The sequence below is a fragment of the Pinus tabuliformis genome, chromosome 6 (genome assembly GCF_031772625.1).
Source record: "Pinus tabuliformis cultivar Carrire ecotype Pingquan chromosome 6, CPIR1, whole genome shotgun sequence".
NCBI lineage: Eukaryota > Viridiplantae > Streptophyta > Pinopsida > Pinales > Pinaceae > Pinus > Pinus tabuliformis.
In genome coordinates, this window is record NC_142292.1 from 1797803599 (window position 1) to 1797824219 (window position 20621).

A 20621-nucleotide genomic window follows, 5' to 3' on the forward strand; every position below is an offset into this window, starting at 1 on the left:
GCTCCTCCTGCAGCTCCTCTTAGTCCAATGTGGCTCCCCTAGCTTGGCAATGTCTTTCAAAGACCTCCTTGCATATATGAATGCCTCTCTTGCTCTAATATCCTGTGCTATGCTTTGATCTGCCTCCTTAGGTAACTCCTCTTTGCTTATGGCTTGGCTATCTTGATGGCCTTTTTCCTATCTCTTCATGAATCTGCTCTGCATCCCCTTGGCTTCATGTCATCCTCTAGTATCCAAAATATTGCCATATTGACATCAATGACAACCTAGGTCAATAGATCCTACTACCGATCCCACTAAAAATCTCACCAAATTATCTCAGATCGCAAGAGCATATGCCTCTACTACAATTGATAAAGCATCTGAGGTACAACAACTACTGAAAGAGAAGGAAGATCAAATACAGGTTTTGCAGCAATAGCTGCAACAAGCCAATGCCAACAACGAAGCACAGAAACAGCTTGAAAGATTATAACAGGACTTCCAACAAATACAGATAGGCTACCAGAACAGTTTGGCTGAAAGAGAAAAACAGTTACAGGATATGCAAGAGATGCACAAGGATGATCCTAAGCTTACAGAATTCATTACAGAATCCATTTCCTTAAATGATCAACTACTGCAGCAACAGGAAGCATTGTGCCAAAAAATATCACAGTGGAACTCTTATTGCGAAATAAGCGATAAAATCACTAATCAAGTCATGGACTTACGACATGATTATGATTTAATTGATAAAAGAGTTACTGAATATTTGGCTTGGCAAGAAACAGAGGAGGGGAAAAGAGCAGGCACACCAATAATCAATGACAATCACAAAGAAATGCTCTTTAACAAATAGTGTTATTGACTGCATTAATGAAAATTTGCACAGGGAAAATCTGATCTCAGAAACCACTCTAGGGTATCTACCAAAAGCTCAGTAACTGCAGATAGGCTAGAGACAGAAGACTCAAGAAAAGGCAGAATTGATCAAAAGATTAACAAAGTTGAATTGGGATTCTTACTGGGCATATTTGGTAAAACCACACAGCCAATGCATGACTCTCAAATGTATCATCAATTCTGCAGAGAAGATGGCACCAACTCTTGCCGATGTCATTTTCACAGGACAGTTAAAGACGGAAGTCGGCCAGCCGACTCTTCTCAAACAAATGCTGAACACTTGCGATTTCAAGGAACAGATACAGAAATAGTTAGTAGTTAGTTTTAATTTTAGATTCAATGTTAGTATTAATTTTGCTTTATTTTTTCCTGAAATGAGGATGGTCATTTAAACCGTATCCTACATTTTGTAATAAGTTATTTTTAGATTTAGTTAGTAGTATTTAAACCCTTCTCATGCATTTAGAGAAGGGTCCTAAAATTTTTCAAAAACTTGTCCTCAGAACATGCACTTTTGCACCCTCCGAGGAGGTTTTGATGAATGAATGGAATAGGATTTATTGATATCTGCGTTTAATATCTACTACTGATGTTGCACTTCTGTACTCTTAGTGGATGTTGGATTAAGAGGAGATAAATCGTTATCGCTTGAAGCTCATGAGTAGAACTAGTTATAAATGGTACTTCTATCTCTTAACTCTTTTTGCCTTTGTGTTAAAGTGGTATTTATGTTCAGTTGTTTATATATTGATGCATGGATGCTTGAGTTATCATTTGGCACTTCTGTATGGTGATAGCTATTTATTTATGCTTAATGTATGAGTATCTTATTATGCGATATGTTTTTCACAACTTTTCGTCTAAGTTTTTATACAAAGTGGTTTATCTCTATTGAATTCTTTTCTCATAACAGTTGAATGATCTTTATTACCAATTATTATTTGAAATCATTTTAGATCGCATAACGGAAAGATTACACCCCGGGTTAGTGTAGAATTAGATATTTTTGTTTATTAGAATAAAATTGCATGTTGTTAGATTAGAGTTATAATAAAAGCATTTCACTTAGGAACTTTTAGAAAGGAAATATCAAATCTCACACACACACACATAAATTGGGAAACTGGTCCCATATCCCCTGTTGGACCCAGTATACCAAATGGAAAAGGAGCTGCTAACCAAGGTCCAGACCGGGTGGGTATCCCCCTTGTTGTAGACCCGATTTTTGTGGCTTCAACATATTTGGCGCTAGAAGGAGGGCCCCCGAACTGTGAATGGCAAGTAAGTCCAAATCTAAATACCATTCTGAGAGTAAATCACCCTCACCATCTCCCCCACTTCTCCATCGCACTTAGAATCTTTAAATCTAGAGCCAGAAGTCGAAAGAACAATAGTCGCTCCTACAAACCCCAACATTTCAGAACAATCTACTATTTAACCTCCTGAAGTTGAGTCTTTGATCCATAAAGTTCAGTGATTTTCTATATCACCTCAGAGATCTGATAAATCTCAAGGAAGCATGACTTCGCAATATAACCCTGCTCATCCTCTTACCAGATTAAAGAGCAAAAAGTTTGGTGTTCGGCTAACCGAGTTACCTCTGCCTACAAGAAAGAGAGCAAGGAAATCACCTAAAGGGTCCGATAGCGAGACTCTTTCATCATCATCATCCATCTCCACCTCTCCACCGTGAAGTCAACCATCCACTCCTCCACTTCAGATTATTGTCCACCAGTCCACAGGAACTTCCACACCTTTTTCTCAATCATCTGGAATCGTAATATCCTCATCTTCTCAATCACAGGGATCACCTTCTGCACTTTCCTCTGTTAGTAGTTCAGCGATGGCCCAATCTCCATGGAATAACCCAGGGGCAGTCTTAATGCCTGCGCCCTTGAGTCAGATACTGGCCCATCCTGAAAAATGGCTGCCTAAGTTTAATCATGAAGCAGGCATGCTAGCGGAAGAACATTTAAATAACTTTATGCTATCCATAAATATTAATGGAGTTACCAACAAAGATATTTTCGTCCGACTTTTCCCTTATACTTTGCAAGGAGTAGCCGGATCATGGTATTTCTCATTACTGTCTGGATCTATCACTAGTTGGGATATCTTCCAAGAACAATTCCTAACTAAGTTCGGTGATGACAGGTCTACGGTGACACTAATCAATGACCTGTCTAACCTTAGGGCTGAGTCAAAGGAACCTATCAAAGATTTTAATTCATGTTTCAATAAACTGTTAAATAAAATTCCTACTGCTTCCAAGCCTAGCGAAGAAGTGTGAAGTGAGTGGTACATTTCTGCTTTATCGTCAAACATAGCAATCTTCGTTTATATGGCTAACAAAACAACTTTAGCTGACAATATGAAAGAAGAAATAGCGGTAGAGAAACGTATAATAGCTCTAGAAAAGAAAAACACGATAGAAGAACAAAAATCCAAGAAGGTTACTGTCAAGGAAGACCCCAAGAAAAAACAATTGAAAGATCCATTTGATTTAGAAGGATTACAAAAAGTTTTGAAAACCATGTCTAACAAAATGGTTGACATTAAGAAACAAGTGGCAGAAACTTCTTTTAAAAAGCCGTACAAGCCTTATAGAAGAAACCCTTCAACCGATTCAAAGCCGCCAAATGCTATCACAAGTGCTGAATCAGAAGAAGAAGAAGAAGAAATAGTTGCCAAAGAACATACCGATGAAGATGAAGTTGTAGAGGTACAAGGTATGTGGGACTTCATCCTCCCAGATGAAGAGGATCGAGAGGCATCCCTGGTTAGTACTCAAAGTGGAAATCAACTTGATCCTCCTCAACCTACTCCTAAGCCAAAAAGTGCAAGCTCAATGACTAAGGATAAAGTTGCAGCCAAGAAAACAACACCTAAAGTGACTCAAACCAGCCCAGTCCAAACAGATTCATCAACTCCATCAAAAACACTGATTGTTTCGGATGAAATGGAGTATAATATCATAGAAGATATGAAAAAGACTAGGCCTAACATCAATTTTTACGAATTGAGCAAGTTAAAACACCAGCAAAAGATACTTTTGAAAGAATTACATGTTGTACCAGTTGCACCTTTTCCCGCCGCTATAATCTCTCAAGCTTCCCTTGAAATGGGAAGACCTCCAACTAACGTGATTAATAAAGTTGATCCAAACATCATCGCTTTAATTGGAGGAAGGTCGAGATCTCACACTCCCCCATTTCTTCTTACTTATGAAATTTTCAATAAAAAATTGCATAATTGCTTAGTGGATTCTAGAGCTTCATCTAATATTCTACCAAAATCAATATGTGCAAAGTTGAACGTTCAACCGCAAAAATTTGCTATGCGCATATTTCAGCTAGATCGATCGCAAGTTGAAGTGATCGGCGAATTAAATTAGGTTACCATAAGGTTTTCATCTAATCCAAAGGTATGTCAAGTTATCGACATCTTAGTTGTTGATATTCTGGAATTTTATGGCTTAATTCTTAGCAGGGATTGGTCAGAAAAACTTCATGGATACTTTGCAATTGACTGGTAACACATGTGGCTCCCTTATAATGGTAAACCAAATTAGATAAAAGTTGACTGAGAAAGACATCAGAAATACATAGTAACGGAACTAGAAGGAGAGAATGGACCAGTAGCATACAGCAATAACATCATTGGCAACTAGTCAGTAAATTCTTTCTTAGGAAATTTTAATGCTCATACTTCACCTTACTTAGAATGTTCTGTTTTATCTCAAGTAGAAAAATTCTCTCAAACAGATAGTTCTAAATGTATTAATTTTACAGATAGTCCTGTAAATAAATCTTTATTTTGGAAGTTATTTTTTGATGGTTCTAATTCTAATGAAGGAGCGGGAGCAGGATGCGTGTTAATCAGTCTAGAGGGAAACAAAACTATGCTAACTTGTAGACTCGAATTCGATTGCACCAATAATACCGTGGAATACGAGGCTTTAGTCCAAGGATTATACAAAGCAATCGAATTAGACATCAAATATCTTCAAGTTTTTGGAGATTCTGAAATTGTAATTAGACAGGTACGCAATACTATACATTGTTTATCAGGTCATTTAAAGCATTACCAATCTTTAGTTCAAGATATAACTAAATGCTTTATAGCATTCAATATTTCATCAATTCCCAGACTCCAGAATGCTAGTGCAGACCTCCTAGCTAACGTAGCTTCCAAGCTCATTCCTTCAGAAGACTATAGCCCTGATCGATTTTCAATCGAATTAATCTTTAGACCCTTAATTCCTGATAACATTACCAATTGAATGATTTTTAACGCCGATCCTGATATTGTGAGCTTTCTCACATCTCAAGGAGCTTAAACCAATCAGATAATTGATGAGGACCAACATGACAGACAATTGCAACAAGATAGCACTAATATTGCTATGCCAAAATCAGTAGTCAAGTTAGAAGACCTTTATGATTTGAAAGATCAATTCAAAAGATCTACCAATTCAAAACTGCAAAGTTCAACTTTGAACTATGAATTAGTAAATCTAGGAATTGATGCCAAACCACAGAATATCAACCTAGGCCTTGGCATAGCTCCTGAAGAAAAATTAGTGTATATTCGTCTCTTGAGACAATACAAAAGTGTCTTTGCTTGGAACTATGATGAACTCAAAACTTATGACACTTCTATCATCCAACATACTATCCCAATGCTAAATGATGAAAAACCTGTCCAGCAAAAGCTGAGAAAGATCCATCCCAATCTAGAAAACCGGATCAAATCTGAACTCAATAAGTTATTGAAATCCAAAATCATTTTTCCCGTTCGACATTCCAAATGGGTTTCCAATATGGTTCCCGTTAGAAAGAAATACAGAGACATTAGAATTTGCATTGACTTTTGAAACCTTAACAAAGCCTGTCAAAAGGATAATTTTCCTTTACCTCCCATGGAGCAAATATTGCAGGCAATCGTAGGATCAGAATTAATGTCCTTCTTGGATGGATTCTCAGGATACAATCAAGTTTTGGTTCATCTCGATGATCAATTAAAAACTACATTCAGAACCAAATGGGGCACTTACACATATCAAAAGATGCCCTTTGGTCTGATCAATGCTGGTGCCACATTTCAGCGAGCTATGGACATCGCATTCAAGGGATTAGTTAACAAATCAGTGGTAATCTACTTGGATGATATAACTGTATATTCCAAGAAACGAGGTAATCATCTTAGAGATTTAAAACAAATCTTCCAACGTTTTCAAAGGTATGTAATTTCACTTAACCCGAAAAAATCCTTTTTCACATTAAGTGAAGGAAAACTTCTTGGATTCATAGTGTCAATATCTATAATTCATATTGATCCTGACAAAATCAAGGAGATTTCTGACATACCCCTACCTCACAACAAGAAAGCTATGCAATCTTTCCTTGGCCAGATTAATTTTGTAAAGAGATTTGTTCCAGATTTTTCAAGAATCATGTCTCCTTTACAAGCAATGATTAAAAAGAACTCAAACTTCAAATGGGGCCAAGGCGAATATGAGGCATTCAATCTAATCAAACAAGCAATTGTTAATGCTCCATCTTTAGCAACTCCAAATTTTTCCGATCCTTTTATTTTATATACATTTGCCTCTGATAGATCATATGCTGGAATACTCACTCAAGAAAATCAAGACAAGGCAGAAGCTCCAATTGCTTTTTTCAGTTCAAATTTACAGGGGGCTAAGTTAAATTATTCAGATGTAGAGAAACAAGCTTATGCTATTTTCAAAGCAATTAAATATTTCAGACCCTTTCTACTTAAAACCGATACAAAAATCATAGTATCGTTTCCAGTGGTAAGAAATCTCTTAGTACAGAAAGATGTGGGTGAGGAAAGAGTCAATTGGGTTAGTGCCTTACAAGAATATGACATAGAAATCAAACTAGCAAGTATTGTAAAAGGTCAAGGATTTTGAAAAATGCTGGCTAGAGCATCACTTATTTCCGAAATACCATCTACAGAGATACAAATGTATGAGGTAAGCCTAAACGATGTTGAATCATTATACGTTGATATCATATTTTATCTAAAGAATGGATATGCTCCTTCAAACCTCAATCATACCAAGAAAAGGGCTCTAAGGTTGAAGGCTAAACAATATTAGCTCGTGAACGATGTTCTTTTTAGAATAAATTATGATTATGTTCTCCTTAGATGTCTTGAGAAATCTGAAGCTTAAAAAGTCTTGCAGGAACTCCACGATGGGCCAGCAGGCGAACACTATGCTAGAGACGCTACTGCACATAAAATCTTACGCGCAGGCTATTACTGGCCCACATTATTCAAAGACTCACATAACTATGTAAGGAAATGTCAAGTTTGTTAAACCGCTTCTGGGAGACAAAAGAAACCATCATTACCGCTGCAACCAATCAACATTGACCAGCCTTTTGATCAATGAGGATTGGACATAATAGGTGAGATCGTTCCTCACTCCTCTAAACAGCATAGATATATCCTTACAGCAACAGATTACTTTACTAAATGGGTAGAAGCAGTTCCTCTCAAGACGGCTAATGCCGAACACATCATCGAGTTCATAGATCAGTTCATAATCACCAGGTTTGGGTTGCATTCTACTTTAATTATTGATAATGCATCATATTTTTCTGGTAATGTGATGATTGAATTTGCATTGAAAAGGGGTTTCAAGGTTAAATACTCTGCCAATTATTACCCACAAGGGAATGCGTTAGCTGAATCTACAAATAAAAACTTAATCAGAATCATTAAGCGAACCATTGATCAAAATCACAAAAATTGGCACAAGTATTTAATATATGCTTTATGGGCAGATCGAATAACGCAGAAAGCATCCATTGGCACTTCTCCCTTTAATTTAGTTTATGGGAAAGAAGTGGTTCTTCCAACTCATTTAGCAATTCCCTCTTTGGCCTTAGTTCAATATATTGATGAAGCACCAACTTCTCCCTTACAACTAAGGCAACTGGAAATAATTAAGTTAGAAGAGAAATGAGAACAGGCCAAAATAACTCATGCCCATCACCAAGCATTAGTAAAAGCTTCTTTTGATTCAAACATAATATCCAGAAAGGACTTTTAGATGGGAGATCTAGTTCTAAAATGGGACAAGGCTCATGAGGAAAAACGGAAACATACAAAATTTCAACGAATGTGGCTTGGCCCTTTTCAGATTGCAGAAGTCATAGGTCTGTCTAATTTTATGTTACAGGATTTAACAGGAAAAAGAGAATCTTTACCTGTTAACAGACAGATCCTCAAAAAATATTTTCCATAGGAGATCATTCTTCTATCTTGTAGATTAGTTTTTTTTTATTTTTATTTTCATAATAAAACCAGTTGTAAATGGTTACATTTGGAATTCATGAAAAAGACACAAATTCTCTTTTAGATTTTGTTTTTTCACCTGTATAAATAGAATTCTTTTTGAAAATTGATCGTTATCACTGAAAGATACAGTCAAAGGCTCTAGGCCTAGAAATGATACTAGTTTCAACCTTGTAAATTTTGATGAAAAACAACCTTTAGTGGGAAATTGTTTTATATCAGTCCAATGAAAGGTATCAATAACAGAACAAAGATTTTCTATAAAAAAGCTCTTTCCAAAACCTCTACTATTATCGTCCAGAGCTATCTTAAGGAAACAATGACTTCCTCCCCACCTAGGAAAACACATTGTTCAAGGAATAATCCAATGATACTCTTTAACTTAAAGAGTAAGAGGTCTCATCACAAGCCGACTTATCATGATCATAGATATTATAGATTGTTGACTTTGCCAATACTGTATACCACAACAGGGCAATGACTCAAAGATTGTTACAATCAAAAGACAAGGGGTCTCATCACGAGCCAGCGTGTTCAGCAAGGTTATAAATCAAGTGAATGACACTGTCATAAATTGGCTACCAAACCAAAACATTGTTCTTTAAGGGTAAAAAAAGAAAAATGAAACCAATAAGTGTGAATACATATTTCTCTTTGAAAATTGTATATTTCTCTAAGTGGAATATAGGATCATTGTTGGGTAACAGGTAACCCTGTCGAGGCTATAAACGCCTACTGGCAGTAGAGGCTCTACCTACGATAAATGAGCATATTTAAAACTGATTTATAGAGAAGGCTTTATTTTTATCTTTATAAACCAAGTAGTGACTGATGTAGATACAAGGACTAGATTGAGGGATTAAATAATAAAAAATAAAAATAGAAGAAATGAAATATCATTGATAGGTAAAAGCATAATGTACTATGTCTTTCTATCATAAAGTTCGATTTTCTGGAAAATTTTCTGTTTTGGAAGTTTAGAAAATTCAAAAGAAAAGCAGAGATAACTGGTTCTTCCAAGTGAATCGCCAATTGTTGCGGCCAACAACAACCCCCCTTCTTATTTAGTGCTATTACTAATACTAAATAATTCGGGACCCTTAGTCAAAAAATTTAAAAATCAATTAGTGGTTGAATTTCCTTTTTCAATAAAACTTACCTTCATAAACTTAGGAGAATACCCTTGAAAAATCTAAAAAAAGCTTAAGTTTTATGATAAGGTAGAATAAAATCACTCCTTAAGAAATATCGCATCACAAAAAGGATAATGGATATCTCCTTACAAACACAATTCTAAGGTTGCGAGATCGCGATGCGAAACTTCATCGCATTGCATGCATCAAATATCACTTACGCTGAAAAACCTCAAACTTCCTATATGCGATGGCGCATATCGCAAATCACATTTCGTAGAAAACACATTAACGAATGATTGTCATATGCTACACTCCAGTAATATTGTGATATTGCGATAGAGCGATATTGTGATAGAGCGATATTGCAATCTGCGATATTGCGAAGCAAATCGCAAAATCGCTTCATCGCAAATCTTTCAGGCTCATTGTTCAAAAAGGTATTTTCCATAAATCAAGACCTGGTTATGCGCTTTAATGCTAATTAATGAGTTAGTTGCCAATAATTAATGAAATAGGGTTTCGTGCTTATCGAAGAGCCATTTCACATAAGGTGGTATATTTTATATGTCTTCGGCATTTAAAGCTTTCTTTTCACCTTTTCCTTATAATGATTCTCACCTCATTTGTAAACTGCAAGAACAAAGAACACAGAATTATACAAAGCAGTATTCAGGATACTATGGGAAAGAAAGGCAAAGCATCGAGTTCTGAAGATCAAGAAATGACGCCCTTGTATACAGACACTTCCTGTAACAGAGACGTTGTTATTATTACTTGGGAAGGCATGTATAGTCTTCTTGAGGAAGAGAATCCCAAAATAATGGAGGTTATAGCTACTGCAAACTCACACGAGTCTTCTGAGGCGTTTATTACAGAGCTAGCTTGCTCATTCTTACACCGAATAGCGGCGAGGCCCAAAATTCTTCCATATACGGACATGGTTAAATGGGTACTGGACAACGCTGACATAAAAAACAGACAATTTAAGACTCAGGGTCAAGGACTCATTGGCTCATTCTCTCCACAATATTTGAAGCTCATGTATCATTTACCAGAGCCACAAGTGACTTATAACAGACAGTTCATAGAGAAGTTTGCTAAAGAAAATGAAAGCCTGGCAGAATGTACCAAAGACTGGTCAAGGAGGGACGAACCACTAAAAAGGGATAAACATGGTATGTATAGTACTGGTTCTCTCACCTCCCCGTATTGCTTTGCTGCTGCTATGCTCTGTAGACTTTTTGGGAAGCCAGACATTAACAAATTTTCATCTGAATGGCTACCATTATTAGATGCCGCCATTAATGCTACTATTATGGATTGGGCTAAAATATTGTCTGACAACTTAGCCACAGCCATTGTAAGTTACCGGTCTAAAAGAACTATTTCTCAGAGAATTTACCCCCCTTTCTACTTATCTACATATGTGATGGATGCAATCTATTATGTTTCCAAGTTTCCTTTAATGGGTTGGAAATGGACGACTCAAGACCCCTTACCCATTCATATTTATCATAAAGAATTGTGGGATTCTAAGTTCACTCCGTATTTCTACAAGATTTGTCATGGAATCATGCTGCCCCTGTACAAAATATTGTATGATAAAGATGCTCCAAGATTTTCTCCTGAAGCAGAGGTAGATATACTCCCTGTCACGAGATGGTTCGGAGAAGAATTGTTTACATATGTCAGGGTATTCAGAAGTCTCGCTTCCCCTCATGTCTTACCTTTGTATGTTCCTGATAAACTCATGGCACGAGAAATTGCTTATCAAACATGCGGAGAAGGAGGCTTGACTAAAGAGTTGAAAGACAAAAAGAAGGCTATTTGGCCACAATTTCCTATGGCCTGTGGGGCCTTTTCACTATTTGATGTAGGCCATGCATTCAAAGAAGTAAACAACATAACATGTCTGTGATTGTTCAAATTTCCAAGAAGACCGTTCGAATCTTATGATATTGCTAAGAATTTCACTATTGTAGTCAAAATAAAGGTGTTTTCTAAAGAAGATAATCTTTTTGATGACATGTTCCAATAGAAAAGTACGCTTGAAGAAATTTTTCATTCGGCCCAAGTGCGATTCCCTCCAGCAGAATTTCAAGAGTTCAAGATATACAGGGAAAGGAGGTTAACTAATATCCCTTTGGAAGAACTACGCTTGGAACCCATAAGGGAACCAACTTCAAGTATCAGTCTCAATGGAAGTTCATGCACAGACAGATCTAAATATAAATCTAGGAAAGAAACATCAAAACATTCTAAGAGATCCAAAAGTGGCCATGATAAAAGCTAAGGGTCAGTAAGGGATGTTGCCCAGTCAAAAGAGCTCCCACAGCAACAGGCTTTGATCTCTCCATAGCTAGATCCTCCCCCACTCATCACCCAACCACCATCAATCAGAATCGAACTAGATAAATAATAGGATACATTCAATGATTTAATCAGTATTGAAGGACAAAGCACAAAGACACCTGTGAGTAACATACAAACAACAAAAGATATAGTCACAGGAACAATTAGCAATGTCTCAGAAATGGAACATATTCCCATTACCCCATCCTTTGAACTTATGCTCAAAATAGAGGAGATTCCCCCTCTTGATGTATTTTATAGTCCACAACACAAGGCAGTAGTGAGAAGACAAAGAAAGAAAAGAAAATTGGAAAACGTAATCTCTCATGATGCAGAGCAATTAGACATCCTATGGCAAGATCCTACCACCGATCCCACTGAAAATCTCACCAAATTATCTCAGATCGAAGGACCATATGCCTCTACGACCATTGATAAAGCATCTGAGGTACAACAACTACTGAAAGAGAAGGAAGATCAAATACAGGTTTTGCAGCAACAGATGCAACAAGCCAATGCCAACAACGAAGCACAGAAACAGCATGAAAGATTACAGTAGGACTTCCAACAAATACAGATAGGATACCATAACAGTTTGGCTGAAAGAGAAAAACAGTTACAGGATATGCAGGAGATGCACAAGGATGATCCTAAGCTTGCAAAATTCATTACAGAATCCATTTCCTTAAATTATCAACTACTATAGCAACAGGAAGCATTGTGCCAAAGAATATCACAATGGAACTCTTATTGCAAAATAAGTGATAAAATCACTAATCAAGTCGTGGAATTACGACATGATTATGATTTAATTGATAAAAGAGTTACTGAATATTTGGTTTGGCAAGAAACAGAGGAGGGGAAAAGAGTAGGTGCACCAATAATCAATGACAATCACAAAGAAATGTTCTTTAACAAATGGGATGCACAAATCAGGAAAGCAATGCAAGCGGCAGAAGAAGCAGCCACATTAGCAAACAGTGTTATTGACTGCATAAATGAAAATTTGCACAGGGAAAATATGATCTCAGGATCCACTCCGGGTATCTACCAAAAGCTCAACAACTACAGACGGGCTGGAGACAGAAGGCTCAAGAAAAGGCAGAATCGATCAAAAGATTAACAAACTTGAATTGGGATTCTTACTAGGCATATTTGGTAAAACCATACAGCCAGTGCATGACTCTCAAATGTATCATCAATTCTGTCGAGAAGATGGCGCCAGCTCTTTCCGATGTCGTTTTCACAGGACAGTTAAAGATGGAAGTTGGCTAGCCGACTCTTCTGAAACAAATGTTGAATGCTTACGATTTGAAGGAACAGATACAGAAATAGTTAGTAGTTAGTTTTAATTTTAGATTCAATGTTAGTATTATTTTTGCTTTATTTTTGCCTGAAATGAGGACGGTCATTTAAACCGTATCCTACATTTTTGTAATAAGTTATTTTTAGATTTAGTTAGTAGTATTTAAACCCTTCTCATGCATTTAGAGAAGGGTCCTGAAATTTGTCAAAAACTTGTCCCCAGAACATGCACTTTTGCACCCTCCGAGGAGATTTTGATGAATGAATGGAACAAGATTTATTGATATCTACATTTAATATCTACTATTAATGTTGCACTTCAGTACTCTTAGTGGATGTTGGATTAAGAAGAGATAAATCATTATCGCTTGAAGCTCATGAGTAGAATTAGTTATAAATGGTACTTCTGTCTCTTAACTCTTTCTACCTTTGTGTTAAAGTGATATTTATGTTCAGTTGTTTATATATTGACGCGTGAATGCTTGAGTTATCATTTGGCACTTCTGTACGGTGATAGCTATTTATTTATGCATAATGTATGAGTAGCTTATTATGCGATATGTTTTTCACAACTGTTTGGTCTAAATTTTTATACGAAGTAGTTTATCTCTATTGAATTATTTTCTCATAACAGTTGAATGATCTTTATTACCAATTTTTATTTGAAATCATTTTAGATCGCATAACAGAAAGATTACACCCTGGGTTAGTGTAGAATTAGATATTTCTATTTATTAGAATATAATTGCATGTTATTAGATTAGAGTTAAAGTAAAATCATTTCACTTAGGAACTTTTAGAAAGGAAATATCAAATCTCTCACACACACACATGTAAATTGGGAAACTGGTCCCATATCCCCAGTCAGACCCACTATACCAAATGGAAAAGGAGCTGCTAACCAAGGTCTAGACCGAGTGGGTATCCCCCTTGTTGTAGACCTGATTTTCAGGGCTTCAACACACCTCTATGTACATCATCACTATTAACAACACTTAATGTAGTGGCCTACACCATCTTGACACCAGGGCCCAGAGACGTAGTCCCTCCTGGACGGACTCTGTTATCAGCGGCTTATGTTTTTATGTTGTTGATGATTGACATGTTCCTCATCTTTACAGCATGCACATGTATTCATTTATGTTCTTTTAAAAATGCAATTTAACACATCACGAAAGTAAAAGGTCTTAGAAGGGTCCTTTCATCTCACCCGAACCTGGATCAAGTGGTATCAGAGCGGCCTTTGCGTTGATGTGAATTGCAATGTGAACAATGGAATGTGAAGTGATAGAGGATGAAAAAGTGATGTACAAGACCATGATCAACATTTCCAAAAGGGTGGAAATAATGTATGAAACTCTACAGAAAGAGACAGAGGAAAAGGAGCGATTGCAGCTTCAGGTACAAGCCACAAAAGAGGCCCAGGAAGAATTGAAGCATAACAACCTAAGTCTTCAAATAGAGAATGTTGAATTGAATATGCGTCTACATGAAGCGAAATAGGAAAAACAAAGTTTGCTACGACAGCTACAAGCAAAGGATGAGGCCTTGGAAAAGCTGCAACGTGACCCATGTGAGGAAAAAAGTAGTTCTCCATCTTCATGTATATTTCCTGATGATGATTTCGTTGTTTTTGAAAATCACACCACAGAAATTGGCTCCAAACTGTTGAAGAAAATGGGGTATGAAGGAAAAGGCTTGGGCGTCAATGGCCAAGGCATTGTCAACCCCATCAAAGTAGAGGAATTACCATGTCAAACAGGACTTGGGTATGTCAAGAAAGAAGTTGGGGAATGCGTCGAGATAGCAAGCAAACCACCAACAACAGATGATGAGAAGCCTTCATCAATTCTTTCCAAAACAACAAAGGAGGTAAAAGATGTTGATTTCCTTTTCATAGTATGATTTCTGTTGGAGATGTGGAGATCCCAATTATAGGGACAAACATGAGGCTCCTTACTAGGACGAGGCACGAGGAGGAAGAAAAAATTGGTGTTAATAACCAAGGCATAACTCAACCATTGGAGGTTATGCAGAGACCTCAATTTGCAGGCTCGAGATACACCAAAGGAGAATGCTTGAAGGTGTCATATGCTTCTGAGACATTGTCGAAATCGTCAAGGAAAGAAAATGATGGGAACACATTCCCATCATCCCATGCCAGTTTCCATTACAATCAAAGAGCTAAGGCAAGCTCTCATCGCCATGCTTACACCAGAAATAGCAAGGAAAGGTATAACTAGTGTCGATCTTTGAATGTTCATTTCGATTATAACCATGTTGTTAAAGATGAACGTAAACCATGGCATCGAAAAACATCTACCTTTTGTGTATTACATAATCATACATTTTCTAACTATTGGAAAAGAATGGCAGCACACAAAAGGTTGAGGCGTGAAAAACCCTCTCAACAGCAAGTAAAGCAGATCTAGAGAAACAAGATTTGTTGCAGTCACTGTGACAGAAATGGACATCAAAGAGCCACTTGTTGGAGGCTCCATCCAGAGCAACGCCTTAAAGACAAAGTGTCGGTGCATGAACCAAGTGAAACAATTGTTCAACAAGAAAAACCACCATAGGGGGATGACCCATTCACAAAAATAAGTGAAAAATGGTTTCTAAACATGTTGTTTTTTCATGGTTGTGCTTTTGTAAATCATTTGTTGCATTTTAAAATGTAAAAGTGATGATGTGTTTTCCATCACTTGTTCAACAACAATGATGTCTGGTCTTATTTTGAGTTGCATTTTAAACTATGAAAGTGATGTTGTGTTTCCATCACTTGTCAAAGCAAGACAATAATGTTTGGCCTTATGATTGTAAATCATGTGTTGCAGTGATGATGTGTTTTCCATCACTTGTTGAAGCAACAATGATATGCTGACCTTGTTTTCATAGCTGGAGTGTTGCGTCCATCTTGATGTAAACTTGACCACTGAGTACGTGTTATAAACTTGTGGCAAGTGTGGGACACTTGGGTCATTAGTTGGTTATGAAAGTCAAGCGTGTAATATGCATAACAATGTACTACAGGATTCGAGGTTGCAGGTGTCAGCCCATCGCTTAAGGCTCTGAAGAACAAAGATGAAGGAGATGGAAGCGAGACCTTTTCATGACGCTTGTGATGGAGATAAGGTACAGAGAAGTTGGAGATTATTTTTCATGCTTTTGGAGGACCAAAAGCTCCTTAGTGGGAAGGATTGATCCAGGTGGCTCTAGAGACACACGGGATAAAGAGGGCTTATGAATGCTCGAAAATCAAAGTGCTCAAAATGACTTTGACCTAGGACCAGAGCGTAGATCTTGTTGTCCTGATCGCAGAGGTGCGAACAGTTCGTCAATTCGAGCTTGTATGAGGGAGAATGATCCAGTCAAAGTTTTGGTCAAAGTTGGGCTGTGGGCTAGGTTTAAGTGTCCTACAATTTGACCGACCCCGAGACATGAAACCTAGCTCCCGAAATCGGTCAAAATTGTGGCCTCGTTAATTTTTCCAATATCCCTTATTTTCTAAAGATTTGAAAATATCTCCTATCTAAATAAAAAATTAAAAAAAATATAATGTGGTGGCGGGCCACCACCCATGCCACCCTCAAAATCCACATTATATAACAAAAAATCAATTTTTTTTGGGCCGATAGGCCATCACCCCCACCGTCCCTCCCGCAACCTTAATACCAAAAATATCACATTATATTAAACGGGCTCGGGACTCCAACCGTCATCGCCCAACCAAATTAATACAAATTATTATGGGGTGGGCATGGGCCACCTCCAGTGGACCCGACCCACACCTCGAAACCCTTACCACATACACCATTCACATTTAGTTCAGGAATGGTAGGGATCAAACCCGCCCAACCCACGTGGCCGACCCCCAAGCGAGCGGCCCCATAAAAAGAATGCAACCATGAATTGCGTAGCCCATCAATACGATGGTACCACCACCTAAAACAGCTGTCCACCAACCTCAAATGATTATGCATGTTCGGTTAAGTGCATGAGATATGGGGTGGGCCGCCCAGTGCGAACCTGACCCCCTTTAAAAAATAAATTTTTGTTGTTTAAAACAATAATGTGTTAAAAGGGATGGGCGGGGTTTGACCACCCAACCCCTCCTCAACCATTTACCAAGTTTACCACTGCACCAAACAAATTCATTGGTTAATCCACCCACGATTTTATAAATAAAACTATTTGCTCAGTGTGCCAAAGAGGGAAGAACCAGGAGAGGGCACGGGTTTCGAGACAAAGGAGGAAGAATCTTGGCACACAGTTTGAGGTAGCATTTTGTAGGAGGGGTGAAATTTCACTTTGTCAGAATTCAAAAATTGGACGGTCGATTTTGCACTATTCAATGCCACAAATCTGATGGTGCATTTAGATTTTTCATTTTCTCATTCTATTCTTCAACCACTTTTCTAAGTGGAATGCAGGTGTCAGCGTTTATGTGTGAGCAGTCATTTCCATGTGATTGATGCCATGAGTTCGATGGTTTGAACAACTTCAGCAGTTTGACATCCTCTTCTTCAGATGACCCTTGGTTGTGAGGTATATGTTGTGTTCATGTACTTCTTCTTTATGCATTATGCTGCACATATCCTTGTTGATGTTGATGAGGGATCTTGTTTATGACTTGTTTTCATGATTCCTGCTTGATGTGATGTGGAATCGTCTATGTGATGTACTTATTGTCATGATTTGTCATGTTGTGTTTTGAGATCCCTTTGTTGTATTTTGATGGGATACTCATGTGTCGCCATGCATGTTTTTTTTAAGATCCCTTTTATGCCATGTTGGTAGGATGCTCATCATGCGTGAGTTTGTGTCATACTGATAGGAGTCTTTTGACTGAGATTTCCTATAGTTGAACATCTCTTGGAGCCACTCCTGCATGAGGGAATTTTCCTTGTATGATAGCAACATCACCTATATGTACATCATCACTATTGACAACGCTTAATGCAGCAGCCTACACCATCTTGACACCAGGGCTTGGAGACCTAGTCCCTCCTGGATGAACTCTGCTATCAACGACTTATGTTTTTATGTTGCTGATGATTGACATGTTCCTCTTCTTTACAGCATGCACATGTATTCATTCATGTTCCTTTAAAAATGCAATTTAACACATCACGAAAGTAAAAGGTCTTGGAATGGTCCTTTCATCTCACCCGAACCTAGATCAATTACAAAGATACAATAGATTTGATATCTGTAGGTTTTAACCCTGTACAGAAATTACCTGCATACGAATTCTAGAACACAGAAAATAAACAATGTGAGAGACTAACACATAAAGCACATATACACAGAGATTTTCCCTTGGATCCCAAAACCGGGACTACCAACTTGAATTTTCATTATGTTCCTTTCAATGTTATAATACATATTTATACATGTCGAAGCATCCAATACCATGGACCGAAAACCATCGTGTCCAAAACCATGGACCAAAAACCATCGTGTCCAAAAACTTGTGCAAAAATCATGCACAAAACCATAGGTGGGTCCACCCAACCTAACATAGGTTCCAAAACCAAAATTTTCCGGGGCGCTGCCCCGAACCCCATAGAATGGGGTTACCTACACCCCTCAAACCCCCTATGACCCCCCACGCTACGCAATCAACGCAGCAAAGGGGGGGGGGGCTCTTCCCCCCCTCTAACCCCCCGGTTAACTACGTGGGCTAGTCGTGGAAAGAATATAACACAACCCAACATTCTCCCACTTGTTGTTTTCCTTCCACATGGGGCCACAAGAGAGCTTAGTATCCAGCCCTGCAATGCCCATTTTTTCTCTACACCAAGAGAACTTCTCAGAGCTCATAGATTTTGTCAATGCATCTATAGTACTCCTCAAAGTTTCCACCTTTACTAGCAACACCATTTTTCCTTCTATCATATCCCTCACAAAGTGATACTGAACATCAATGTGCTTTGTCTTTGAATGATATGCAGGGTTCTTTGCCAAGAAAATTGCACTTTGGCTGTCACAATAGATCCTTATAGCTCCCTGTACTAACCCCATACTTGAACACAATCTCTGCAACCAAACTACTTCCTTGCTTTCATTAGTGGCTACCATGTATTCTGCCTCTATAGTTGATAGTGCCACCACAGATTGTTTCTTACTCATCCAACTGACTGCACCTCCAAATAGGTTAAACACATACCCACTTGTAGATCTTCTCTGATCTAGATCTCCAACCCAGTATGCATCAACAAAGCCACAAATATCCAACACTCTGTCCAATCCTGGTCTTCCTTGGTAGCACAAACCATAATCACTAGTGCCACGCAAATACCTGAAAACCCGCTTCACTGCTATCCAATGCTCCTTTCCTGGTTTTGACATAAACCTGCTCAATACTCCCACTGCATGTGCAATGTCTGGTTTAGTACATACCATTGGATACATCAGGCTACAGACTACGCTTGCATATGGAACACGAGACATGTCCTCTTCCTCTTCTTGTGTCTTGGGACACCATTTAGCAGATAAATTTACACCTACAGGAATAGGAACCTTCACCGGTTTCCTATCCTGCATATTAAATCTCTGCAATATTGTCTCGACATACTTCCTCTGGTTTAACTAGAGCTTCCTCTTTGCCCGATCTCTTTTAATTTCCATGCCAAAAATATAGTTTGCAGCACCAATATCTTTCATGTCAAATTTGGAGGACAATTGGGTCTTCAAATCCTAGATAATTTCTTTGTCATTTCCAACCAGCAACATATCATCCATATACAAGATCAAATAAATAACACGGTCACCAATTAATTTAAAATACACACAGTGATCTGCTTTGCTTCTGGTGAAGCTAAGTCCCCATATAAATGTATCAAATTTATGATAGCACATCCTTGGTGATTGTTTTAACCCATACAGAGACTTCTTTAACTTGCATACCAGTTCTTTCTTACCCTTCACCGCAAAGCCTTCAGGTTGCTTCATGTAGATTTCCTCTTCTAGATCCTCGTGAAGAAATTTTGTCTTCACATCCATCTATTGTACCTCAAAATCAAAAGCAGTAGCAATAGATAAAAGTAATCTAATAGAAGTTACCTTGGCAACATGAGAACAAATATCACCAAAATCAATTACCGGTACCTGGGAATAACCTTTTGCTACCAATCGAGCTTTTTATTTCTCCACCTTTCATTCTGCATTTTTCTTCTTCTTGAACACCCATTTACTACCAATGGGTTTCCTTCCCGCCGGCAACTCCACCAGATACCAAGCCTCATTTTTGTGCAAAGATGCCATTTCATCAACCATGGTCTCTTTCTAGAGTTTTCCACCCTCTGAAACTACTACTTCCTTCACAGTTCTGGGATCATCATCATTAATATATAAAGAAAAATTTGAACAAAAAAGAAAATGGACTATACCGTTCTGGCTGCCTTCTTTCTCGAACTGATCTTCTCACACCCAGAGTTTGTGGCTCTTCATCTTCTAATTCCTCCTCTACTGTAGAATTTGATTCCTCCTTCTTTAGGTCAAACTCTATCTTCTCAGGTTCCTTTGGTTCGACTTCATGTTTAATAAAATCTTTCACCTCTCTGAACACCACATCTCGGCTATACACAACCTTCCTTATTACTGGGT